A 25953-nucleotide genomic window follows, 5' to 3' on the forward strand; every position below is an offset into this window, starting at 1 on the left:
CTCAGCAAGAAACCACAACCAACACACCTGCTGATTCAAGCTTTGTGGCCCCTCTCACCCCCATCAAATCGTGGACTGTTGCATGATACCAGAATCAGCTTCAACAAAACCCTCAGCTCAAGGACACTACAGGACTCTGAAATGCTGCAAATCATATCTCAAATTCAAGACCAAGGTCTGTGATATGAAAAAAGTGCCTTGGCTTTCACTCCCCACAGAATATCTCAAAAGACCTAATTGGGAGACCTATATTGCCTATGTAAGCTTACTACTTTTATAATAATGCATCTTAAGATGTGTATTCCTAAACATACAGGTAGCCTCCCCATCACTTGTTTTCTTCAAAAACCTTTTTTCCTTTTCTTTTAATTTATTTTTTTATCTCAGTTTCATCTATTTGTTCTATTTTTTTATATATACATATTTTCTTTATCCTCACCAGTTTTGGTGCTGCTTGGTACAAAAACCAAGAAAACGTCTTGCCTGGGATAAAAGCTCAGACCACACCACAGATACTATGTGTGTAGCCTGTCATCCTTACCCAGAATAGCACCAGCAATACAAATGGACACCATACGTTTTTGTATAGGCACAGTAAATAAGAGGAACTCATAGACACAGAAACAGGATCTTATCTTCTAAGGATAAGAACTCACAATTTTTACACAAGGGTGCCTCCCGTCCTGGAGGCATGTCATGTGGATACAACTCAGTTCCATGAGATTGGACAGTTTATTCTCAAACCCCAGATCCCAGACATAGAACTGAAACAGCTCCCTGCAACACCAGGAACTAAGCTCTGTTGGGAGATTTACTTGTGCCAGTGTTAATATGACAACAAGGACAGCAAGGAAATGACAACTTGACCTAATACCAGGAGGACCTATCACATCACCTAACACTAAGTGGAAATCAAAAGACGTATCGTCCTTTGAACTATGAAAAATAAGAGCGCTAACTACAGAAAACTGACTTTGACAACTGTGACTGGGCAACTGTAACCTTGAGACCAATAAGGAAAACCCTACCCTAGGCTGTAGCCCAGGACTTTTACAAAAATCAAGATTTCTTAGTACAGAGGCCCAATTTGACAACAGAGACGAGCAGAACCTTTGGAACCATAATTTCCTAGACTTTGGCTTAGGAACTGAGCAAAAACATGGAGCACATGATACAGAAAACTGAACACCCCAACAATGATGAAACAGAACCTCTAGAACCATAAAGACTCTATCCTAGACCTTGTCCTAGGACCTGCGCAAATACCAAGATTGCTAGCTACAGTGGCCTGATTTTCTCATACACAACCGAGAGGAAAGTTTCCTGACACCACAAAACAAAACAAAACAAAAAAACAAAACAAAACAAAACAAAACACCTGGGATATGGCAATGAGTATGTATGGAGCCAGTGGTTGTTCCCATGTTAGTATGCTTTAAGAATGGAGAAACCCTGAATCTCTTAGGCCACAGGAATTTCCTTCCTTCCCCAATACTTACTGTACCTATGCAAAAAAAAAAAAAAAAAAAAAAAAGTGGGGGGAACACCAAACCCTGCCACTCCAGCATTCCTTTTTCTTGTTTTGTTTTATTTTCCTTTCTTTTTTCTTCTACTTTTTTCTTTCTTTTTCACTCTTGTGGATATTATTTGGTGATTTTTTTGGGTAGTTGATACCAAATTTTTCTTCTCTTTTCCTTAACCTTTTTATCTCCAACAGAATCACATAACTTGAATTATTTAGCCTCATAAATTGAGGGGGGAAGATGATGATACCAGGACCAGTCATATGAAATGTAGTGAAAATAAAAAATGATCAGACTGAAACACCAAACAATAACAACAGAATAGATACCCAATCTACAACAAGCTGTAAAGTGGAGACCAGTTACATTAGTATTTGTGGGGGGGGGGGGGGTAAAGGAGGGAGATATGGGAGACATGCTGGGAACAGGAATGGAGGGAGGACAACATTGGTGGTGGGAATGCCCTTCATTCATTGTCACTATGTACCGTAAATAATTCTGTGTAATGCACTTCAGTCACAATGAAAATTTTATATATATATATATATATATATATATATATATATATATATACAAATGAAAAAAATAAGAAAAGTTAACCTCCCAAAATAAAAATTTTTTTCATAGACAGACAGAACTGCTCATTAATTTCTATCTATGAGTGAAGAGGCTATAGAGAATTAAGACTCAGCCTGAAGACAGATAGTGAGAGTCCAAAATTGGCAGTCTACGTTAGGCAGATATTCCCAAACTTACCTGGCCCCCATTTAGAAGAAAACATACAGTTCCCCCACAGGAAAACTATTTAAGCAAACAGTAAGTGCCCCACAACTATGCCTATAATGGTCCCCTGCCATTATTCCAGTGATCTTAAAGGGTGGAATCACCGACTTTGGCAAACGCTATGTTAGGGTTTTGGGTACTAATTATAATAGGCTGTTTTGTTGGGCAGTACCCAGCACACTGGTTGGGGCTGGGTAAGACCATGTTGATGGCCAGGGATTGAGCTCTGGTTAACTATGAGCAAAATAAACACCTTACCCACTGTATTATCATCTAGCTCCTTGTAATAGGCTGTTTATAAGAAACAAACTAGTCTGCAAGAACCCAACATGGGAAAGTGCTGCCTTGGACTGGAGTCTGTGATGATCTTGTAGAAATGCGGGACACTACTGTAACCGAGGTACTTTGCCTGTATTGCTCTTGACTTTGTTTTCTCAGGCAATTGTCATGATTGCATTTCTTTAGTTTCAGATTTTTACTTTATATTTTACTAAATGTGTTTTTGACGTGTGAATGTTAATGTTCATATTTCACCAAGAAAATACTTGCTTTTATGGTTTGCTTTGGAGTTTTTGAACCAAATCTCTAATACTGTTCATTGTATGCCAGATTTTGAGGCTATTTTTTTTTTCAGAGACTGGAGTTTGGGCACTAGTTCTTATTGAAGATTTTTCTGAACTGTCCAGCTATTTATTGGTGGATATCTTTTGTTGTTGCCCCTGGTATTTATTTCTAGTGAGATCCTCTTAGCCTGATACCCTCTAAACCAGGGGTGGCGAACAAGTTCGACACAAAGAGCCAAAATTTTAAACTGTGAGAGTCAGAGCCACATCACGCAGTGACCTGACAAAACAGACAAACACTCACACAAAAGCATCTAATTTTAACAATAATATATTAAACACATATTGCATTTTGCCATTTTGAGTGAGGGTCAAAATCCTGCAGTGATGGTGAGGGTGTGCTGTGTTCTCCACACTCAGAACTAACGGCAAGATGTGACACAACATGTGACACATGAGTCCCCCAGCTCACAGGCCCGTGCAGTTGTTTCCGAGGGATGGGAGACGGGATGACACAGCCTGGGGGCGGGATTCCGCGCTCGGAGATCTTTCCTCAGAGGTCTCTCCTCAGAAGCAGCATGACAAAATCCAAACTTGGCAAAGAGCCACAGTATACAAAGTAATGATAAGAGGCAAAGAGCCGCATTCATTTTGGCCGAGAGCCGCATGAGGTTCGAGAGCCACGTGTTCGCCCACCCCTGCTCTAAACTATGCTGATCACTTTTCAGAGTCTAGATATTTTATAGGTATAGAAAGAAACAAAACATGTTTTCCTGTTTGGAGCAGTAAGTGTAATATTAAGAAGCAATAACTAATGGCCAGAGAGAATAGTACAGTGGATAAAGTGCTTATCTTTAATTATGACCAACCTGGGTCTTATCCCCAGCACCACTTATAGTCCTGCAAAGCCTTTCCAGGAGTAATTTCTGAGCACAGAACAAGGAGTAGGCCCTGAGCATTCCCAGGGATGGCATGTGGTGCCAGGGAAAAAACTAAACATACAAGCAAAAGGAAATGACAAACAAAAATAAATACCCACGGGACCAGAGCGAAAGCCCAGTGGGTAGAGCATTTTGCCTTACATGCAGCCAGACCAGGTTTGCTCTTCAGCATCGGATACTGTCCCCTGAGCACCTCCAGCAATAATTCCTGAGTAACCTCTGAGGACTACCAGGTGTGGCCCAAAGATCAAAAACAAAACAAAACTAAAACCAGCCAAAATTATATACAGGTTGGAAATGTTGGACAAGGACTGAAAAAGAAAAGTACAAGACAAGTAGGCAAGCAATGAAAAGTGACTTCAAATAAATTACTTTTTTTTTTTTGTTTTTGGGCCACACCCAGTGACACTAAGGGGTTACTCCTTGCTACGCGCTCAGAAATCACTCCTTGCTCGGGGGACCAGATGGAACACCGGGAATAGAACCCAGGTCCATCCTGGGTCAGCCAAATGCAAGGCGTGCAAGGCCCTATCTCTGTGCTATCACTCTGGCCCCCAAATAAATTACTATTTTAGACCCAATCTACCAATAAAACTTACATATATAAATATATAACCATTACTACTTAATGTTACATATAATAAAATATAATATATATACCTAAGTATTTACTCATTAAAACCTAATTATCGGGCCCAGAGAGATAGCACAGCGGCGTTTGCCTTGCAAGCAGCCGATCCAGGACCTAAGGTGGTTGGTTCAAATCCCGGTGTCCCATATGGTCCCCCCGTGCCTGCCAGGAGCTATTTCTGAGCAGACAGCCAGGAGTAACCCCTGAGCACTGCCGGGTGTGGCCCCCCCAAAAAAAACCTAATTATCTCTAAAGAAGGAAAAGTGGGGCCGGAGAGATAGCATGGAGGTAAGGTGTTTGCCTTTCATGCAGAAGGTCATTGGTTCGAATTCTGGTATCCCATATGGTCCCCCGAGCTTGCCAGGATCGATTTCTGAGCGTGGAGCCAGGAGTAACCCCTGAGCACTGCCAGGTGTGACACCCCCATAAACAAACAAACAAGAAGGAAAAGTGAAAGCTTGGAAATTAAACATGCATGATGAAAGTGTTTCCTAAAGAAAGTAGTGGTATTGAATATCAGAAGACCACCTCAAGGACTGGAGAGATAGAGCTCAATGTGCTGAGCACATGCTCTGTATGTAGGAGGCCTATGTTCAATCCCCGATATAATCACGTTCCGTGAAAATAACAGGAGGAATCCATGAGCAAAGAGCTGGGAATTACCTATAAACACTACCAGGTACCAGGTGTGACCCAAAAACAAACAAAAAATTTTCTTATATGTTGTTTATTATAAATGTTTGTAGTTATGTGACTTGAACAATGACATTTTAAAAAGGGCATCTTATGAATTGTTGGCACACCTGAAAAGTTGCTGAAGTTAATTTCTAATATTCTGCCAGCCCCTATTTGTCTGGGAGCAACAAAGGGAAACAGTGATCAAAGATATTTTCCTGGGGCCAGAGAGATAGCATGGAGGTAAGGCGTTTACCTTTCATGCAGAAGGTCATCGGTTCGAATCCCGGCGTCCCATATGGTCCCCCGTGCCTGCCAGGAGCAATTTCTGAGCATGGAGTCAGGAATAACCCTTGAGCACTGCCGGGTGTGACCCCCCCCCAAAAAAAAAAAACCACCAAAAAAAAAAAATGATATTTTCCTTTAGGGAAGCATGGTTCTAAAACAAAAGGTTAGTATGGATGCCATGCAGCCAGAAACCCATGTTAGAATTATTAAGTGTTTAGACCTCAAAGAATTGTTAATGACTATTAGCCTGATATCAGATTAAAATAAGAAAACTGAGGTTCCAAAAGAAGAGATCAGACAAGGGTATAAATTTAAAATGGTCTGCATTAGATCCCTAGCATAGCTTATGTTTTTGATCTTCCCACTCTTTATTTATTAAGTATTTTAAGAACTGGAAAATGTTCTCCATTCTTAGGAAGTATGAAGGCCAATATACTTCTATAGAGAAGCAACAGATGATAAGTAAAATCATGGTTTAAAGCTAGAAAATAAAATCTTTATGAGAAAAGATTCTATTAGTATAGGACTTCTGAGAAAATGTTAGCATATATTCTGTTAGCATATATTTATTCTGGAGTAAAACCTAAAATTTAATTTCTACAAGTCCTAGACTGTCTTAAAAAAAGTATAAAAACAGCATAATGGGCCACAGCGATAGCATAGTAGTAGGGCACTTGCATGAAGTCAACTCAGGATGAACCCGGCATCTCATATGGTCCCCTGAGCCTGTCAGGAATGACCCCTGAGCGCTGCTGGGTGTGGCCCCAAAGACCAAGGAAAAAAAGCATAACAAGAAAAACTATAAAATTCTTTCCCCAAACTATAGGGAAATCAGTTTCTACCATTCTTCTATCTTAGATTTGAGAGTATAATACTCTTTGAAGACTACTTTCTGTTCCCCTCTTATTTGAAGCATAATTAATATAAAAATATAAAAGGCATTTTGATAATTGATGACAAGAGTAGTGTTGTGACTTTTATTATATTAGTATTAACAATCTTTATAGAGCAGATGTTCTGGAGATTTAATACTCATTTGTGGCCGATAGTTGTCTATAAATGAATCATAAAGATAAGAATCCTTCAATCTTTTGACAAAATTTAACAAGCAGTAATTACTCACAGGCATAGCTTTAGGTGCTGGGAATATATAATCATGAACAAAAGAGATAAGACCCTTGTTTTCCTAAAGCTTACCTTCTTGGGTGAAAAACTGTTAGTAAAGAAGACCAAATGAATTATGAGATTACAAACTGTAATGACAATAAAAGAGGCATCTGTGAAAAATACTTTAAAATAATCTTTAGTTGGCAAGACAGGTCAAAGAGTTGGCACACTTGCAGTCAGGAGCCCGCGGTTCAATTCCTGACACCACAGTGTCACCTAAACACTGCAATGAGTAAGTAACCCCTGACCATCACCAGGTGTGGCCCCAAGCAAACAAACAAAAAACAAAAATATTTACAACATTATACACCTACTAAAAATTGTTTATCATTCCACTGTGGTAACTCTATCACTCTGATTATGGTGTAATGTTATGTGGACATAAAATTTTAACGTACTTTTTTTTTTAACTAAAAAAACTAAAACAAAAATAAAAACTTGGAGGAGTTGTGTTGTTTGGCGCATATTTTCAGAATCTCATCAAACCTATCTAAGTATTTCAGGTGTTAAACTCATTTCTGCATCCAATATCTAAATTAGGCAACATTTCAGGTATTTCTGGCTAGTCACATGTGCTACTTTTCAAGATAATTGATACTTATCAACACGGGCCTCTTCCTGCAAGATCCTGACACTGTCAAAACACTAGCTATTCTTGCCAGTCCTGTTGGCTTCCCAGGTTAAGTCTTCTCCATGGGCTAGTCAAGACTTGCAACTACTCATTAAAAGTTAAAAATAAGTATTTTGTTAGTGGGAAAGGGAAACTATAGATAGAAACATATTTCTTTTTCTATTTATTCAACCAAAGGTCTTCCCTTCTAGTCAAAGAAAAAAAAGTTAGAACTGCTAATCCACTTCTTTTTTTTCTGTCTGTGGGTGTACAGCCCCATGAGCTTTAATCACATGTAACTTTATGAGCTTCAATCAACAAGTCAGTGGGCAGAACAATTTCTCAGTGAATGTTGAGTTCTGTACTGGTATTTTAACACTAGCATGCATCTTAAATTTAATTCATTTATTTTTCCATGCCTTCTTTTCTTGTGGCTCAATGGCTAGGGGTAAGGTCACTCAGAAGCTACGCATGGTCACTAGAATACACTAAGAGTGATACCTCCCAGTAGAGTCAGAAATAAGTCCTGAGTACTGCCTGGTGTGGCCCCAAAACAACAATAACAATAACATAAAATGATAATATTCTAGAGAAGTGATCTAATATAAATGGAAGATAATACACTGGAAGAGAGCATGAAAATAGAGGCATAGTGGCCAGAATGTAAAAAAGTTATAATTTTTCTGTAGGGAATGTAAGTAAATTCAAATGAGAAGTGATGCCTATTTTAAAGGGAAATTAATTGTTTTAGAAAAGCGTACAGAATGTTTGATAAGGCCAACTGAAATAAAACATTACTTCAACGACAGGCAGAACAGCAGGTAGGTGTGCTTGATGGTACAAATAGGTAGGGAGTTTGCCTTGTACTTAGCTGACCTGGGTTCAATTCCTGGCACCCCATACGGTCCCCTCTATGCACCACCATCAGGAATGATCCAGAGTGAAGAAACAGCATCCAGACCAAAACTAAAGGTTTTAAAACTAAGCCCCATATGGCTAGAAGAAATTAGACATACTAAAGAAGCTGCACACACTAAGGAAAAAACCCTAAGCACAGCAAGGTGTGACCCCCCCCAACAAAAAAAATGCTAAAAGTTATTTTCTATGAAAGTGTGTAATAAGAGTTTGTTGTGATGAAGAATGTTGCCTTTTATGATATTCCATTAAGAAATTTGACTGTATATTCAGACTTAAAATTTATGAGAAAACTGGAGGTCTAGAACTACCTTGTCCAATAATATCATAGACACTTTACACAGGTTGGTAATAAGCACTTGAGATATGATTAGTTAGAATTGCAAAATTGGGCTTCTAATGAAAATTGTTATTTACATAAATCATAAAGCATTTCTAAAAATCAATTAAATGTGTGAATGAAATAGTTTATGTTAGATTAAATAAAATGGTAAGTTATTTCACTACTCCAGCTATGTCATGGCTTTTAGAGGAAAAATACAGATTTAAAAGGGCTATCAAACATTCTGCCCTGTCTAAAAATAAATGAGTTAAATACTGATATACCTTCCATATGTGAGACAGAGCTGTACTTTGTGATTTGCAAAAGCTTTGAAGAAGTCCTTGGCATGGAGGAACTTATGAGAGAGATGTGAGCAGGTTCTCACCTACATACATGTATGTTCTCACATACATACACATCACATTCAGAAGATGCCATGTAGTCAGACAGAAGAGGGATTGGGGTGGGTGGGAGTGGGGAATTGTGAGAACGAAGGGAAAACTGAAGAAGATTCCAAAACTAAGCCCCACAAAGCAAGAAGAAATTAGTCATACTAAAGAAGCTGTACACACTAAGGGAAAAAACTGGGGATAGTATTACTGGGAGACTGAATATTTTGTTGTTGTTTTTTTAGAGCTACACACAGCAATGCTCAGGATTTACTCCTGGCACTAAGCTGAAGGACCACTCCTGGTGTGGCTTGGGGGACCAAATAGGGTATCAGCCATCAAACCTAGGTGAAATCATGCAAAGCAAGAAGAACCCTACTTGCTATACTATCTCTCCAGCCATGAATATTTTTTATTTCAAGGAAACGTCCACTTAAAACAAATGAGAAAGACAACATTGATTGTTTTCCTTTCTCTTGAAGTTTAAAGCAGAGATGCAGAAAGTTGTCAAAGTTCACAGAGAAAATATAAGTATCATTAAGCTAAGGCTCTGGCTTAACTCTTAATTCTAACATTTATTAATGATAAGTTTATTACCAGGCTGTTTCTGACTTTAACTCGGATTTTGCTCTATAAAATAGAAATAATGCCTAATAAACTGCTGTGAAGATTAAAGGAGTGCACATAAGGAACTTAAAACAGTTTCTACTACATGTGAAATGTGTAATAAGTGTTACCAAAAACCATGGGGAAAAAAAGTGCTGTGTCATTGTGAATAAGTTAACTGAAAATACCAAATGCTTCTGAGCAATCGGGTAGGAGGACTTAGTTTGAAAAGGGAAAACCAAAACTATCTAAGAAATGGGAAAACCAAAGTCATCTAAGAAATGGGAAAACCAAAGTCATCTAAGAAATGCTACTTGCTGTTCCTATTTGTAGAGTTACTGGTACAATAAACATGTTAATCGTTGTCTTCTATAAGAGACAATTACCTTTTTATTAATTGATTGATTGGTTGTTAGGCCACACTTAGTGTTGCTCAGGGATTACTCCTGGCTCTTCACTCAGAAATCGCCCCTGGCAGGCTGGGGAACCATATGGGATGCCTGGAATCAAATCGGGTTCCTTCCCAGTCTGCTGCTTGCAAGGCAAACACCCTACCACTGTACTATCTCTCCAGCCCCACAATTATCTTTTTTCTATTTCTTATTTTCACTGAGTATAAAATCCTTGAGATCTGAGGACTATACTTCTTTCACTTTTACATTTTTTTGTTTCATTTTGCTTTGTCTGAAATGTCTAGGACTATTGACCCAAGGTCTCATTACTTTACCACCAAGCTGCAGTACTACTTTGGCGCTTACCTCTGTACTTTTGATATACCAATCACCAGACCTTAAAACAAAATATTAGCTAAAAACATATTAGCTAAAAAAAAGTGATTAGAATATTCTGATAAGGGTCCGGAATGATAGGGCAGTGGTAGGGAGTTTGCCTTGCAAGCAGACAACCTGGGACAGACCTGGGTTCAATCCCCGGCATCCCATATGGTCCCTTGAACCTACCAGGAGCGATTTCTGAGCACAGAGCCAGGAGTAACTCCTGAGAACCGCTGGGTGTGGCCCCAAAACAAAAACAAACAAAATAATATTCTGATAAATGCTGTTGGAGACAATGGAGACAGCCTAAGTAAATTTGGAATTTTTGTACCAAAGTAATTACCACTAAAACATATATTACAATAATAAAATTACCAGAATTTTATTTTTAAGAAACGAAACAGTATTCTTCTAAAGAGGTAATCTAAAGATTAGCAAAGTTTTGACATAAGGAGTCTTGACATAAGTCTTCAGCTTTCAGCAAACAAAATTAAACGTTAGATCCTGTGGTCTCATTGACCTATTTCTTTTTCAGCAGAAAAAACCATTTCTTTTAACCTGTACTCTTTCACAAATTTTCTCCCCAAACTTTCCAGTAACACGGCCATGTGACATATCACCTTTAACAAAGTTTGAAGTGAAAGAAAAGAATAAGAAAGGAGAAAAGTAGGAAGAGAAAAATATTACCTAAAACTATATGTTATTATTCTGTAGAAAGCTTTTTGTGGTTGTGAGATAAAGGAGATAACAGATACTGTTTGAAAAATACAAAGCTCAAGATAACTAAACAAAGCATACACATTTAGTGCTTGGTAACTTAATGAACCAATTGAGTAAATGATGTGATGATACTTCTGCCTGAATTTTTGTTTGTTTGCTTTTTTTTTTGTGTGTGTGTGTGTGTGTGCCACACCTGGTAGTGCTCAGGGTTAGTACTGGCTCTACACTCGGAAGTTACTCCAGATTTATGGGGCCGGTGAGGTGGCGCTAGAGGTAAGGTGTCTCTGCCTTGCAAGCACTAGCCAAGGACCACGGTTCGATCCCCGGCATCCCATATGGTCCCCCAAGCCAGGGGCAATTTCTGAGCGCTTAGCCAGGAGTAACCCCTGAGCATCAAATGGGTGTGGTCCAAAAAACAAAAAAGAAGTTACTCCAGATTTGGGGACCACATGGGATGCAGGGGATCAAACCTGGGTTGGCTGTGTTCAAGGCAAACACCCTACCTCCAGCCTCTCTGCTGAATTTTAAATCAGTTTTTTTTTCCTTTCTGTTTCAATGCAATAACAGAACAATACATTATCAGAATAACTTTATACTAGTTCTGAATGTCACTGAAGCAAGGTAAAGCAAACCACTGCTAACATTAAATCTATTTAATATACAATTTCTTTGTTCTCATGAAAGCACAAAGAACTAATTTTATTAAATGTTAGTTTACTAAGTGTTAGTCTAAAATGACTTTTAATTTATTCTGAAAATAATCCAGGACCTTTCCTTACCCTCCCCCCCTCAAAAAAAAAAAAAAAAAAAAAAAGCCAACTGGGACCAGAGCAATAGCATAGCAGGTAGGGCATTTGCCTTACATATGGCTGACCTGTGTTCAATACCTGTCATCGCCTATGGTTCCCCAAGCCTGCTAGGAGTTATTTCTGAGCACACAGTCAGGAGTAACTTCTGAGTGAGTGCAGGTATGGCCCCCAAACAAAACAAAATAAAACAAAGCCAACAGAATATTTTATGCACTACCATCCTTACTACAATTATTTACAATGATATAGCCAATAATTGGAAACAACCTAACTGTCCACTGACTTATGAATTGGTTTAGAAGATATAAAATATTACTCATTTATATTTAAAAAAAATCTCTACCATTTGCAACAATATAACAGCCTAGATGGCACTGTATTTAGTAAAATGAGCCAGATGGGGGGGTATATATCTTCACTTATGTGGCATATGGTGAAAACAAAGGAGCTAATAAAACAACAAAAATAACAAACTTTTGGACTCTACAATTAATTGGTGGCTACCAGAAGGAAAGCAGAAGAGGAGAGAGTAAATGGAAACAAAAAAAGGAACAAATGCATGGTGAGAACAGATCTGAACTGATAGTGGTAAACTTTATATAACATATCGTAATTTTTTTGCTCTATAAGACGCACCTGACCATAAAATGCACATAGGTTTTAGATGAGGAAAACAAGAAAAAAATATTCTAAAGCAAATGGTGCAATGTGAGAAGCCATCAGGAGACAGCAGCTGGGAACAACCAGCCTGAGACGCTAAAGTATATTTACAATATGCCAGTCCACACCTGGATAAACACATTTACCTAACTTTTTTTTAAATAAAATATGGAGGCTTCAGCTCCAAGTGGCATTCACTCCATAAGATACACAGACATTTTCTCCATCTTTTGGAGGGAAAAAAGTGTCTTATGGTATGAAAACTATGCACATTGATTTTTCAATGATGCCCACCTGAAACTTTTGTATAATGGAATATTACTTTAGTTTTTAAAAAGAAAGATATTTTTGGATCTAGACAGAGATCAACATCCTTGGCCTGGGATGATCCTCTGAACATGATTGAATGGGGGAAGGAATGGGAGGGAAAGGAGGCGGGAAAGAGGAAGGATGGAAGGAAAGGAAGGAGAAAGGGAAAGGAAATGAGGGTTAAAAAGCACAAACAAAATTTTTGCATTTGTTTGATTTGGGATTTTTGAGGCACACCCAGCTATGCTGAGGGCTTAGCCTTGACTCTGTGCTCAAGGATCACTCTTGGTGGTGCTCTGGGTAACATGGAATACCAGAGAACTAAACTTGGGTCAGCTATGTGCAAGGCAAGCTCCTTAATACATTCATCAAAATGGTCTGTGGGACTGAAGAGGTTAGTACAGAGGCTAAGGTGCTTGCATTGCACATTTCTGACCCAAGTTCAATTCCCCAATCAAAAGTAAGCCTTGAACGTGGCCTTTCCATCACCAAACAAACAACAAAAACACCCCACGTCAAAAACAAACAAAAAACAAATTCTGTTAAATATAAGCTCTATAGGCAAATAATATATCTTCACTTTTAGAAAATATCTTGCTTACCTGATGTTCTCCATATTGCCTGCTTGAGCAAATACTCCACCTATATTCTGGCCCATTACTCTCTACTTTCTTAGCTACTCTACATTATCTTTTTTTTTTTTTTTTTTTTTTTGGTTTTTGGGCCACACCCGGCGGTGCTCAGGGGTTACTCCTGGCTGTCTGCTCAGAAATAGCTCCTGGCAGGCACGGGGGACCATATGGGACACCGGGATTCGAAACAACCACCTTTGGTCTTGGATCGGCTACTTGCAAGGCAAACGCCACTGTGCTATCTCTCTGGGCCCACTACTCTACATTATCATTGCTCACACTTGACCACTCCAGATTTACATATGCCCTGGTCTATGGTATAGAGAATTCTGTAATTTTTTTTTGTTTTTTTTTTTGGGGGGGCCACACCCATTTGATGTTCAGGGGTTACTCCTGGCTATGCACTCAGAAATCGCCCCTGGCTAGGAGGGGGGACCATATGGGACACCGGGGGATTGAACCACGGTCCGTCCTACGCTAGCCTTGTGAGGCAGACACCTTACCTCTAGTGCCACCTTCCCAGCCCCGAGAATTCTGTAATTTTCAAGTGATTAGAGAACTGGAAGCATCTATTGTTCTAATATTTGTTCTTTAATCAGTTTCTGATGAGTTCCTAAGTCTCATGGAATTTCCTGTATGATTGAGAAAGCTTCTGTTCTCATGAGACAACTCATAATTTACACCGAGATAGCTGAAGGAAAAAGTCCTAAATGGAATCTGTGTTCAACCCCTCCTCCTACCCTCTAGAAAGGAGAATGAGGCTGGAAACTGAGGTGATGATCAATCATTCTGCTGAAATTAAGTTACCATAAATGTTCTAAAAATTTGTGGTTTGGAAACTGTCTCAGAGAACACCTCTCTGCTGGTAACCCAATGCCATCGAAGTGTGAGGTCCTGCAATCAGGACCCTCCCAGAGTTGCCCTTTGTATCTCTTCATGTCATTGTTCATCTAAGTCCTTTGTCATAGCCTTTATATAATAATCCTAGAGTTGTGTTTCCCTAGATCTATGATGTCTTGCCAATGATCCCCTAGTAGAACTCCTCCAATTTATCTCAAGTCAGTCAGAAAGTATAGGCACTACTGGGACTTACAATCAGCACTGACAGGGCTTAGGAATTGCAATGCTCCTTAACCTATGGGATGACATGAACTTCACGTAGTTGCACAATTAAACTGAACTATAGGACACCCAGTTGGCACCACATGAAGTTGCTTGATATGTAGTGTCAGAGGTAAAGTAAGGTGTGCAGTGTCTGTGTAAGGGTAAAGGAGATGCACACAGGAATGTGTGTATGTTCCCACATGCCCCTCAGTCCATTTCAGCATGGCTGTGGATCTCTTCCCTCCACATCTCTGTATCTTTAAGGTCACCAATGAGATCTATACCACAATATTCAATAATTTTCCCACCCTCATTCTCTGTGGTGATTTTGTAATATCTGACAATATTAACTTCTACCTCCCTTTTGAAACACTTTTCCCTGGGAAATCATAGTAACATGCACTTCTAGTTTATCTCTAACCTGTGTAATTACTTCATCTACTTTACAAACACAAACTCCACAAGTTTCTTAAAGCTCTATCTTAGAACTTTCCTTTCTTATTCCATAGCATTTCAATGATCACCTAAAAGCATGAGTTAATTTCTATCTTTGGGGACCGAAGTAATAACACAGCAGTAGGGTGTTTGCCTTGCATTGAACCTGGGTTCGATTCCTGGCATCCCATATGGTCCCCGAACCTGCCATAAGTCATTTCTGAGCACAGAGCCAGGAGTAACAAACCACCAGATCTGGCCCAGAAACCAAAAGGAAAAAAAAATTTATCTTCTGAGCCTGAGAGATAGAACAGTAGGTGAGGTGTTCACTTTGCACACACTTAACACAAGTTTGATCCTCGCATCACATATGATCCCTTAAGTCCTGTTAGAAGTGGTCTCTGAGAATAAAGTCAGGAGTAAGCGCTGAGTACCACCAGGTGTGGCCCTAAAACCAAAGCAAAAGGCTATGCTGTTAGCACACAAAATGCTTCATTGTTGTTTGCAGGGAGCAGCGGTGGGAGGGAGAGGAAAGCCTAAGTCACTACCAAGTCACAAAACTGGATGGAATTGGGGCACTGGGGGAGCTGCCTACCATACTGGTTTTTTCAGTCTGTTTTCCAAGGAAGAAAAATTCTTTGATTCACCCACATTAGCTATATTGTCACAAATGTCTTGTGTTGTAAGAGAGCTGAGATTTGTGTGTGCGTCCTCTGTTCCCTGCACTTTCTGGCACCCCTTGAGAGAATGCTGCCATCCAGGATCAGAAGGCCCTTTCTCAGATGGTGGCTCTTAAGATGCACTGTTCTGCCGTTTTCCCCTCAATTCCTGAAAGTCAGGATCAACTTCTGAGTTATTGAGTAACGTACTGCATAAGAAATACCAATCTTCCTTCTAAAACATTCCCTGTGAGGAGCATCCAGTGAAGACATAGTGAAGTTTTAGAGTAGCTTTTTTTTTTTTTTGGTTTTTAGGCTACACACGGTGACGCTCAGGGGTTACTCCTTACGATGCGCTCTGAAATCGCTCCTGGCTTGAGGGACCATCGGGTATGTTAGAGTAACTTTCTGATTTTTGTTAAATTGTTTTCATTTGAAAGTATTTGTGTATTAACTGACCAGATTACAAAAATATGGTAGATTCTTAATTCGTCTTTCTAATCAGTCAGTTGATCTGGTCTTCCTGTGGCTAGCATGACCCCCTTATCTAAAACAGCGATATTTTTCTTCATTCCACCTTGAAAGATAACAACTGGAAGGGCCAAAGAAGTTATTTGTTTCTTTGAAGTGTTTTCTAACAGTACAGATTGAATGAATGAATCAAATCTTCCAGATGATGCCATATTTTCCAAGAGTTCAAGCAAGCTATGCATATCTATCAGGGCAATTTTTATTTTATATATTTTGCCACAACCACACATGTAGATCAACTGATTTCTCGATTTCAGTTTTGGGTACCTGCCCACCCCCATACAAGGTGTTGTTCCACAATCTCAGCAGGTACACTGAAGCCTGATGAGTTTAACAAAGGTGTCACTAAGGTCCAGAAAAGGCAGGCAAGTGTATCACTTTTCAAACCCTGGGACTCAAACTATACCTCTGATCCTGGTGACAATTGCCAGTTTGGTTTCTCTATATATATAGGTAAAAACTGCCAGCTTTTTCTCACTCTCTTAGCCACTGAGATCTATGTTCTATACATGTGCCTATAATCCTTGAAAGTGCTTCGTTTCTTCATTGATAAGGTTCCTTCTTACCTTGTGAAGAAATTGTCCAATTTCCCAGTTTCTTCTCAGATGCTTGATCTGCATCTCTGCAAGATTCTTTTGCCTCTTCTTCAGGGTTTCAGGCACTTCAGGGACCTTCTTGTTCTCTTGGGTTGCTGCAGTCTAAGCATAAACTTCTTTTCTTCTGTGTTTTGAATGACTCCAGTCAGAAAAGTGTGGCTTTCTTATGAGGGGAGTTCATTGAAGAAAGGAGTGTAAAAATGGTTGTATACAGTTAACAACTGTCTGCCTGTGGGGCAGGAGTGATAGAACAGCAGTAAGGGTGCTTGCCTAGCAAGCAGGTGACATGGGTTCAACCCCCAGCATCCCAAATGGTCCAACAATCCTGGCCAGGAGTGATTTCTGAGTGCAGAGCCAGCATACAGTGTATGGCCCATAAACCAAAAACCAAAACCAAAACCAAAAAAAAAAAACCTGTCTGCCTATGTCCTTTTCAAGGATTGTTTATCTTGAATAAAGCTGGGTATAGTTAATTTTGAGAAAAACAAAGAGTGCACAGAAAAAGCATAAGGCAATACTTTATAGTTTCTAAAATGGCACACACACATTCTACTAGAAATTAATATATGCCTTTGGTTATTATCTTCTAAATGGGCAGTATTTATTTAGGAGCATAGACACTTCATCCTTCAGGAAAGAGGAGTGCCAAGAAAGCCATAAAAAGAGGACCTGTTCCTTTCTGAGTGTAGAAAGTGTCAAGTTGGTGGTCACAGGGTCACTTGCAGTCTAAGACCATGTATTACCTGAGGGAAAAATCTGGTGAAGGGCTTGAGTTAGTAGGATCAAGTTTGTGTGTTAAAAAAAAATGACAGAAGCTTCTCAGCTTAATATATTCCCATCTGTTAATCTCTGCTTTCACTTGCTTGGAGAGTGCAGTTTCCTCCTTGAAGATGCCTGTAATGTCCTGTAGTGTTTTGCCTATGTGCTGTTCTATATATCTTATGGTTTTGGGGCTGATATCGAGGTCTTTAATCCATTTGGATTTTACCTTCGTACATGATGTTAGCTGGGGGTCTAAGTTCAATTTTTTGCAAGTGGCTATCCAATTGTGCCAACACCACTTGTTGAAGAGGCTTTCCCTGCTCCATTTAGGATTTCCTGCTCCTTTATCAAAAATTAGATGGTTGTATCTCTGGGGAACATTTTCTGAGTATTCAAGCCTATTCCACTGATCTGAGGACCTATCCTTATTCCAATACCATGCTGTTTTGATAATTGTTGCTTTGTAGTACAGTTTAAAGTTGGGAAAAGTAATTCCTCCCATATTCTTTTTCCCAATGATTGCTTTAGCTATTCGAGGGTGTTTATTGTTCCAAATGAATTTCAAAAGTGTCTGATCCACTTCTTTGAAGAATGTCATGGGTATCTTTAGAGGGATGGCATTAAATCTGTATAATGCCTTGGGGAGTATTGACATTTTGATGATGTTAATCCTGCCAATCCATGAGCAGGGTATGTGTTTCCATTTCCGTGTGTCCTCTCTTATTTCTTGGAGCAGAGTTTTATAGTTTTCTTTGTATAGGTCCTTCACATATTTAGTCAAGTTGATTCCAAGATATTTGAGTTTGTGTGGTACTATTGTGAATGGGGTTGTTTTCTTAATGTCCATTTCATCCTTATTACTATTGGTATATAGAAAGGCCATTGATTTTTGTGTGTTAATTTTGTAGCCTGCCACCTTGCTATATGAGTCTATTGTTTCTAGAAGCTTTTTGATAGAGTCTTTAGGGTTTTCTAAGTAGAGTATCATGTCATCTGCAAACAGTGAGAGCTTGACTCCACCCACTGAGTGGGAGAAACTATTCACCCAATACCCATCAGATAAGGGGCTAATCTCCAAAATATACAAGGCACTGACAGAACTTTACAAGAAAAAAACATCTAACCCCATCAAAAAATGGGGAGAAGAAATGAACAGACACTTTGACAAAGAAGAAATACGCATGGCCAAAAGACACATGAAAAAATGTTCCACATCACTAATCATCAGGGAGATGCAAATCAAAACAACGATGAGATACCACCTCACACCCCAGAGAATGGCACACATCACAAAGAATGAGAATAAACAGTGTTGGCGGGGATGTGGAGAGAAAGGAACTCTTATCCACTGCTGGTGGGAATGCTGTCTAGTTCAACCTTTATGGAAAGCGATATGGAGATTCCTCCAAAAACTGGAAATCGAGCTCCCATACGATCCAGCTATACCACTCCTAGGAATATACCCTAGGAACACAAAAATACAATACAAAAACCCCTTCCTTACACCTATATTCATTGCAGCTCTATTTACCATAGCAAGACTCTGGAAACAACCAAGATGCCCTTCAACAGACGAATGGCTAAAGAAACTGTGGTACATATACACAATGGAATATTATGCAGCTGTCAGGAGAGATGAAGTCATGAAATTTTCCTATACATGGATGTACATGGAATCTATTATGCTGAGTGAAATAAGTCAGAGAGAGAGAGAAAAACGCAGAATGGTCTCACTCATCTATGGGTTTTAAGAAAAATGAAAGACACCCTTGTAATAATAATTTTCAGACACAAAAGAGAAAAGAGCTGGAAGTTCCAGCTCACCTCAGGAAGCTCACCACAAAGAGTGATGAGTTTAGTTAGAGAAATAACTACATTTTGAACTGTCCTAATATTGAGAATGTATGAGGGAAATGTAGAGCCTGTTTAGGGTACAGGCGGGGGTTGGGGGGGGAGGAGGGAGATTTGGGACTTGGGTGATGGGAATGTTGCACTGGTGATGGGTGGTGTTCCTTTTATGACTGAAACCCAAACACAATCATGTATGTAATCAAGGTGTTTAAATAAAAAAAAAAATTAAAAAAAAAATGACAGAGGCTGGAGAGATAGCATGGAGGTAGTGCATTTACCTTGCATGCAGAAGCACGGTGGTTCGAATCCTGGCATCCCATACGGTCCCCGAGCCTGCCAGGAGTGATTTCTGAGCATAGAGCCAGGAGTAACCCCTGAGCACTGCCGGGAATGACCCAAAACCAAAAAAACAAAACAAAACAAACAAAAAAATGACACAAAGATAAGTAACCTCAGGGAGTAAGTTTAGAGGACACAGAGCAGTGTCCTCTAGAAAGGGAAAAAAAATCAAGGATTGGGACAGGAAGGAAAAACAGGGGAAAAGATCCCTGCCTATTTCTACTATGGCTATATCAGATCAAAATAACTGTGCAGGTTTTTGAGAAATACTAAAAATGGTCTCCCTCTATTTATAACCTTGTTAAAGAGATGTTTACACACTTGAAACAGCTGACAGTATCCCAAGAAACTGTTAAAGACCAAGTGACCATGTAATTACATAAAATTGGCAGATGTGCCAATTCTCTATAGTTAAGTCAGTGAAAAATACAGGAACAGCCAAAATACAAAATAACCAAAAGTTTTGAGTGTATCAAACATGGAAAAATTCTTGAGTTTCTAAAACATTTCAAATCACAGAAAGGAAAGGTTTCTTTGCATTTTCACTGACTCCCAAAGTAAATATTTATGATTTGCCAACTTATAAAAGATACCAGCTCATCATTAAAAACCTCTAACACTGTGCTTGCTTTGGCAGCACATATACTAAAATTGGAATGATACAGGGAAGATTAGCATGGCCTCTGCGCAAGGATGATATGCAAATTCATGAAGCGTTCAATATTTAAAAAAAAACTGAAACTATACAAACAGAAAACCTATATTCTATACAGACCTTCCCCCCTTTTTGGGGGGGTCACACCCGGCAGCGCTCAGGGGCCCATATGGGATGCTGGGATTTGAACCATGATCCTTCTACATGCAAGGCAAACACCCTACCTTTATGCTATCTCTCCGGCCCCCAGACCTCTTTTTTTGACTTAACTAAAGTTACTCATTTGAGTGACAGTCTTTTTTGATGACCTGAGACACAGGAAGAGGAGAAATGTCTGCACTAGTTTATACTAAGTCTTTCCATTTCTCTGTTCACCTGCACCCTCTACTGCCAAGGAAACAAGTGAAAGACAAAAACCCAGAATCTCACTCTGATCCTCCAAAACAGGCAACCCACAAGCAAGATTAAGTTCTGAAGAAAAAAAATGATCAAAGGTGACTGAACAAAACCATTACACAAAGAAACAGAAACAGGTTGAAGAGATAGTATAGTGCAGGGGCCGCATGCAGTTCCCGGCCAAAATGAATACAGCTCTTTGTCTTTTATGTATTTAATATATTATTGTTAAAATTATATGCTTTTGTGTGAGTGCTCGTTTTGGCAGGTCACTACGTGGTGTGGCTCTCTGACTCTCACAGTTTAAAATTTTGGCTCTTTGTGTCGAATCTGTTTGCCACCCCTGGTATATGGCTGAACCTAATTCAATTCTCTGAATCCCATATGGTCCCCGAGCAACACCAGGAGTGATTCGTGAGTGCAGAACTAGGAGTAACTCCTAAGCATCACTGGGTGTCTGGAAAAGAGAAAAGGAGAAAAAAATACTACCTTTTCTCTCTCTCTCTCTCTCTCTCTCTCTCTCTCTCTCTCTCTCTCTCTCTCTCTCTCTCTCTCTCTCTCTCTCTCTCTCTCTCTCTCTCTCTCTCTCTCTCTCTCTCTCTCTCTCTCTCTCTCTCTCTCCTCTCTCTCTCTCTCTGGGTGTCTGGAAAAGAGAAAAGGAGAAAAAAATACTACCTTTTTTCCCTCCCTCCTCCCTCCCCCCTCCCCTCCCCCTCCCCCTCCCCCTCCCCCCCTCTCTCTCTCCCTCCCTCCCCCCCTCCCCCCCGGCAGCACTCAGGGGTTACTCCTGGCTCTATGTTCAGAAATCGCTCCTAGCAGGCTTGAGGAATCATATGGGATGCCGGGATTAGAACCACAGTCCTTCAGTGTCAAAGGCAAACACCTTACCGCTGTGCTATCTCTCGGCCCCTAGCCTTTCTTTTTTATTGTCCTATGTGGGATTACAGGAAACAATGTGGATGTTGATTGATGTAGAGACAGATAAATCCCATAATCCCACAGTCCTAAATAACCAAAAAAGTGAGCCAGCATTTTTTCTTCAAAGAAACTGGGCACAGCCCACTAAATTATTTCTGTTCTTTAGATTTAAAAAATGAATATTAGGGCTGGGAAACAAGTCTAGTTTATCTGAGGCCCTGGCTATGATACCATCAGTGTATGGTTTCCTGAGCACCACCTTGGTGGCCCTTGAGCACCTCAGAGTCAAAAGTTACAGGGAGTGACACCCCTCCAACCTCTAAAAAAGGGTGTTTTCAAAAATATTAGAAGCCAAGAATGTGACTCAGGGGCAGGGAACTTGCCCTGGTTTTGCTTCCTGGTGCTGTATTACCTTCTGAACAGTTCCAGGTAGAGTCGAGTTACAGTCTAGGCTTTTTGGGTGAAATAGAGGAAGTCAAAGAAAATGGGTGAAAAATAAAGTTTGGTTGCTATTCTTTCAACTCAGAAATTGTGTAATATCGTAATATCACACTTAAGTTACATCCTTTTGCATTGCTTTTTTTTTTTCCTTCTAGGTACTATGATTCATCGTACTGTTAATATTTATGTTTTTGGAATACAGTATCTCTGCAGACTACCTACCACCAAAATGACAATATTCCTCTACCATTGTCTCTAGGCCCCTTCTCATCGTCCGCCCACTCTTAGCAATAAATAAATAAATAAATAAATAAATAAATAATTAAATAATTACTTTTATATTTAATTGTTCCTTTTTCCTTTTTTTGTGGTTTTTGGGTCCCACCCGACAGTGCTCAGAAGTTGCTCCTGGCAGGCACGGGGGACCATATAGGATGCCGGGATTCGAACCAATGACCTGCATGAAAGGCAAACACCTTACCTCCATGCAATCTTTCCAGCCCCTAATCGTTCCTTTTAAGAAAGTTACAAAGATAATAGAATTCCCATGTACTTCACTGATAGTTTGCTGTCATTTATTTGTGCTTGTTTGTATGTCTGAATGAGGGGGGGGGGCACTTCTGGCAGTGATCAGAAGCTATTCTTAGCTCTACGACTAGGGATCACTGCTGGCAGTACTGGGGGACATTAAGATCCAATCTGGGCCTCCTGTGTGTAAATCCTCCAGCTTTTATGTATATTTTGTAGGGTTATTTTGGATCATTTGAAGAGTAAATGCATTTTCATTTATCTTATAGTCCTGAGTCTAATGTGATTATTTATTTAATATCTTTCCTAAAGAATTAAGAAAAAAATTTTTTTGGTTTTTGTTTTTGTTTTTGGGGTATGCCCGGCAGGGCTCAGAGGTTGTTACTCCTGGCTCTGTGCTCAGGGGGTCATTCCTGGTGGTGCTCAGAGGACCGTACTGGATGCTAGGTCAGCCAAATGCAAGGCAAATGTCCTACCAGCTGTACTATTGCTCCAACTCTGAGGTAAGAAAATTGTTATGTGTTAGATAGAGAGATAGCTCAAAGGCTGAGTGCATGCTTTGCATGCAGGGAATTTAGGTTTCATTCTCAGCACTGTATGGCCCCATAAGAACTACTAGAAGTGAGCCCCTACTCTCCAGTAATTATGTTTTCATCCTTAAGTTTATTAAAAGACTTTATAGCCAAAATAGTAGAGGACGTAATAGTATGCATTTTGTGTGACCATTTCAAACCTCTTATTTTTCCTAAGCTTATTTTTTCATTGTACTCTTATTCTAAGTTTACTTTCTACTTTGTATATATTATTGCAACCATTCTGTATCTCTTACAGAATGAAGTGGGGCAGATTAGCCTTTAAATAAAAAATATTTATTTGGAGGGGGTGAAAACTCTAAAGAATTATATGTACTCTTAAGTATTATCCAAACATATGTAAATGAAACACTGCCAAAAAATCTAAGATGTGGGGCCGGGCGGTGGCGCTGGAGGTAAGGTGCCTGCCTTGCCTGCGCTAGCCTAGGACGGACCGCGGTTCGATCCCCCGGCATCCCATATGGTCCCCCAAGAAGCCAGGAGCAACTTCTGAGCGCATAGCCAGGAGTAACCCCTGAGCGTCACAGGGTGTGGCCCAAAAACCAAAAAAAAAAAAAAAATCTAAGATGTGAACTGATCTTAATCAACTGGCCTTAATTGTATGTGGGCAGAATAATTAGTCTTTATAATAGTAAGAATTCTAAAATATAAATTATTTTAATTTTTGAAATATAAATTACTTGGGGCTGGTGAGGTGGCGCTAGAGGTAAGGTGTCTACCTTGCAAGCACTAGCCAAGGAAGGACCGCAGTTTGATCCCCTGGCGTCCCATATGGTCCCCCCAAGCCAGGGGCAATTTCTGAGCTTCTGAGCACTTAGCCAGGAGTAACCCCTGAGCATCAAGTGGGTGTGGCCAAAAACAAAACAAAAAAACAAAACAAAACAAAACAAAAGAAAGAAATATAATTTTTTTTTTTTTTTTGGTTTTAGGGCCACACCCGGTAACGCTCAGGGGTTACTCCTGGCTATGAGCTCAGAAGTCGCTCCTGGCTTGGGGGACCATATGGGACGCCGGGGGATCGAACCGTGGTTCATCCTAGGCTAGTGCAGGCAAGGCAGACACCTCACCTCTAGCGCCACCGCGCCCAGCCCAGAAATATAAATTATTTAAAAAATAAAAATATGGTCTTCTCAAATGATAAAAATGATTAATAAAAGTATTAACTTTGGTGCTAGTGCAATGGCACAATGGTAGGGTGTTTGCGTTGCATACGGCTGACCCAGGTACCCCATATGGTCCCCTACGCCAGGAGCAATTTCTGAGCACGTAGCCAGGAATAACCCCTGAGCGTCAACGGGTGTGGCCCAAAATTAAAAAATAAGTATTATCACTATAAGATTATTAGTAAGAACAGTTTATAGCTTTAAAATATGTTTAAGTAAATTTAATTTATAGCTTATGCTGGAATTGCTTCTTACTTTTAGACTTAGACTCAACAAATACTTTTTTTTTTTTTTTTTTTTTTTTGGTTTTTGGGCCACACCCGTTTGACGCTCAGGGGTTACTCCTGGCTATGTGCTCAGAAATCGCCCCTGGCTTGGGGGGACCATATGGGATGCCGGGGGATCGAACCGTGGTCCTTCCTTGGCTAGCGCTTGCAAGGCAGACACCTTACCTCCAGCGCCACCTACCCGGCCCCAACTCAACAAATACTTAAAATAATTTTTTGCTTAAAGTGGGTGTACTCCAGAGAGATAGCACAGAAGTAGGGCATTTTTCCTTGCATGTGGCCAACCCAAGACGAACCCAGGTTCAACCCCAGCATCCCATATGGTCCCCCAAGTTTGCTAGGAGCAATTTCTGAGAGTAGTTAGGAGTAAACTCTAAGTGCTACTGGGTGTGACACCCCCCCCCAAAAAAAAGTGGGTATTGAATTGTCACAGGTTTCTACTTACCTGAGGAGTAGGAGTGTTTCTGAGTGTGCTTTACAACTATCATAGAAGTAAAATACATTCAATAATGATTCACAATCTCACCACACCCCAAAGAGTTATCATACAAAATTTATCAGTGATAGCACCAAGAGAAGAATCAACTTGTTGATAAAATACAGGAGCTTAGCAACACTGTCCCTAACATTGCTTCTCTATAGATACCAGATTATTTGAGCAAAGGCAATTGTGGAAATTTTGTTTCGAACATTGTGCCAAGTACTTTTTTGGGGACATTTGAAAAGACAAGATCTAAGGTCATATTTATCATAAAAACTTTGCTAGGCTTCATTGATCTTTCCACTTGTTCTCTTGATTACTTCACCTGAGTTTTAATTGACTGTTACTTCACTAGTAGTTGGGTTATGTTTAACATTCTGAGGGGCTTGGAAGATAGTACAAGTACCTGGGGTGCATGTTTTTCCCTATGTGGGACTCTTTTATCTCTAGTAATACAGGGCCAAGCAGCACTGCACCCTCAAGCCTGAGTCTTGATCTGTACAGCTTGGTTGGTCAAGTACTGCACAGTGTGGCCTCTGCGTGCCTGAGCACTGTGTGGGAGGTAGCCTTCCCATTATCCTACCCACCATAATTATTCTTATATTTATAGACTATTCTAGAACTCATATGATACATAAGAACTACACATGTCAAGCAGATGGAGTGGGTGGAGTGGTACATAATTGGAAGGAAGTATTTAGTTTGACATTATTTAACCTAAGGCAATGTGACTTCCTGAATTATCATTCACAAAAAATGAAAATGACTGAAGAGCTACAAGACTCCTAAATAAGAGAGACACACAGAGAGTGAGTAAGACGGAGGGAGGGAGGGAGGAAGAGAGGGAGGGAGGGAGAGAGAAGGAGGGAGGGAGAGAAAGAGAGAGAGAGAGAGAAAG

At 39.9% G+C, this 25953-nt stretch overlaps 1 protein-coding gene and 1 non-coding gene across 2 annotated transcripts in view; one reads left to right on the forward strand and one right to left on the reverse strand.

Annotated features, from left to right (window-relative positions):
* The window catches only part of PRORP (protein only RNase P catalytic subunit), a 113002-nt gene that overhangs the window by 50378 nt on the left and 36671 nt on the right, over positions 1-25953 (reverse strand). The gene's annotated exons all lie outside the window — the stretch shown is intronic.
* On the forward strand, positions 20215-20321 carry LOC126003239 (U6 spliceosomal RNA). The gene has a single exon (XR_007493771.1). It is a non-coding gene; the product is annotated as a U6 spliceosomal RNA (small nuclear RNA).

Source organism: Suncus etruscus, chromosome 2, assembly GCF_024139225.1.
Source record: "Suncus etruscus isolate mSunEtr1 chromosome 2, mSunEtr1.pri.cur, whole genome shotgun sequence".
Taxonomy (NCBI): Eukaryota; Metazoa; Chordata; class Mammalia; order Eulipotyphla; family Soricidae; genus Suncus; species Suncus etruscus.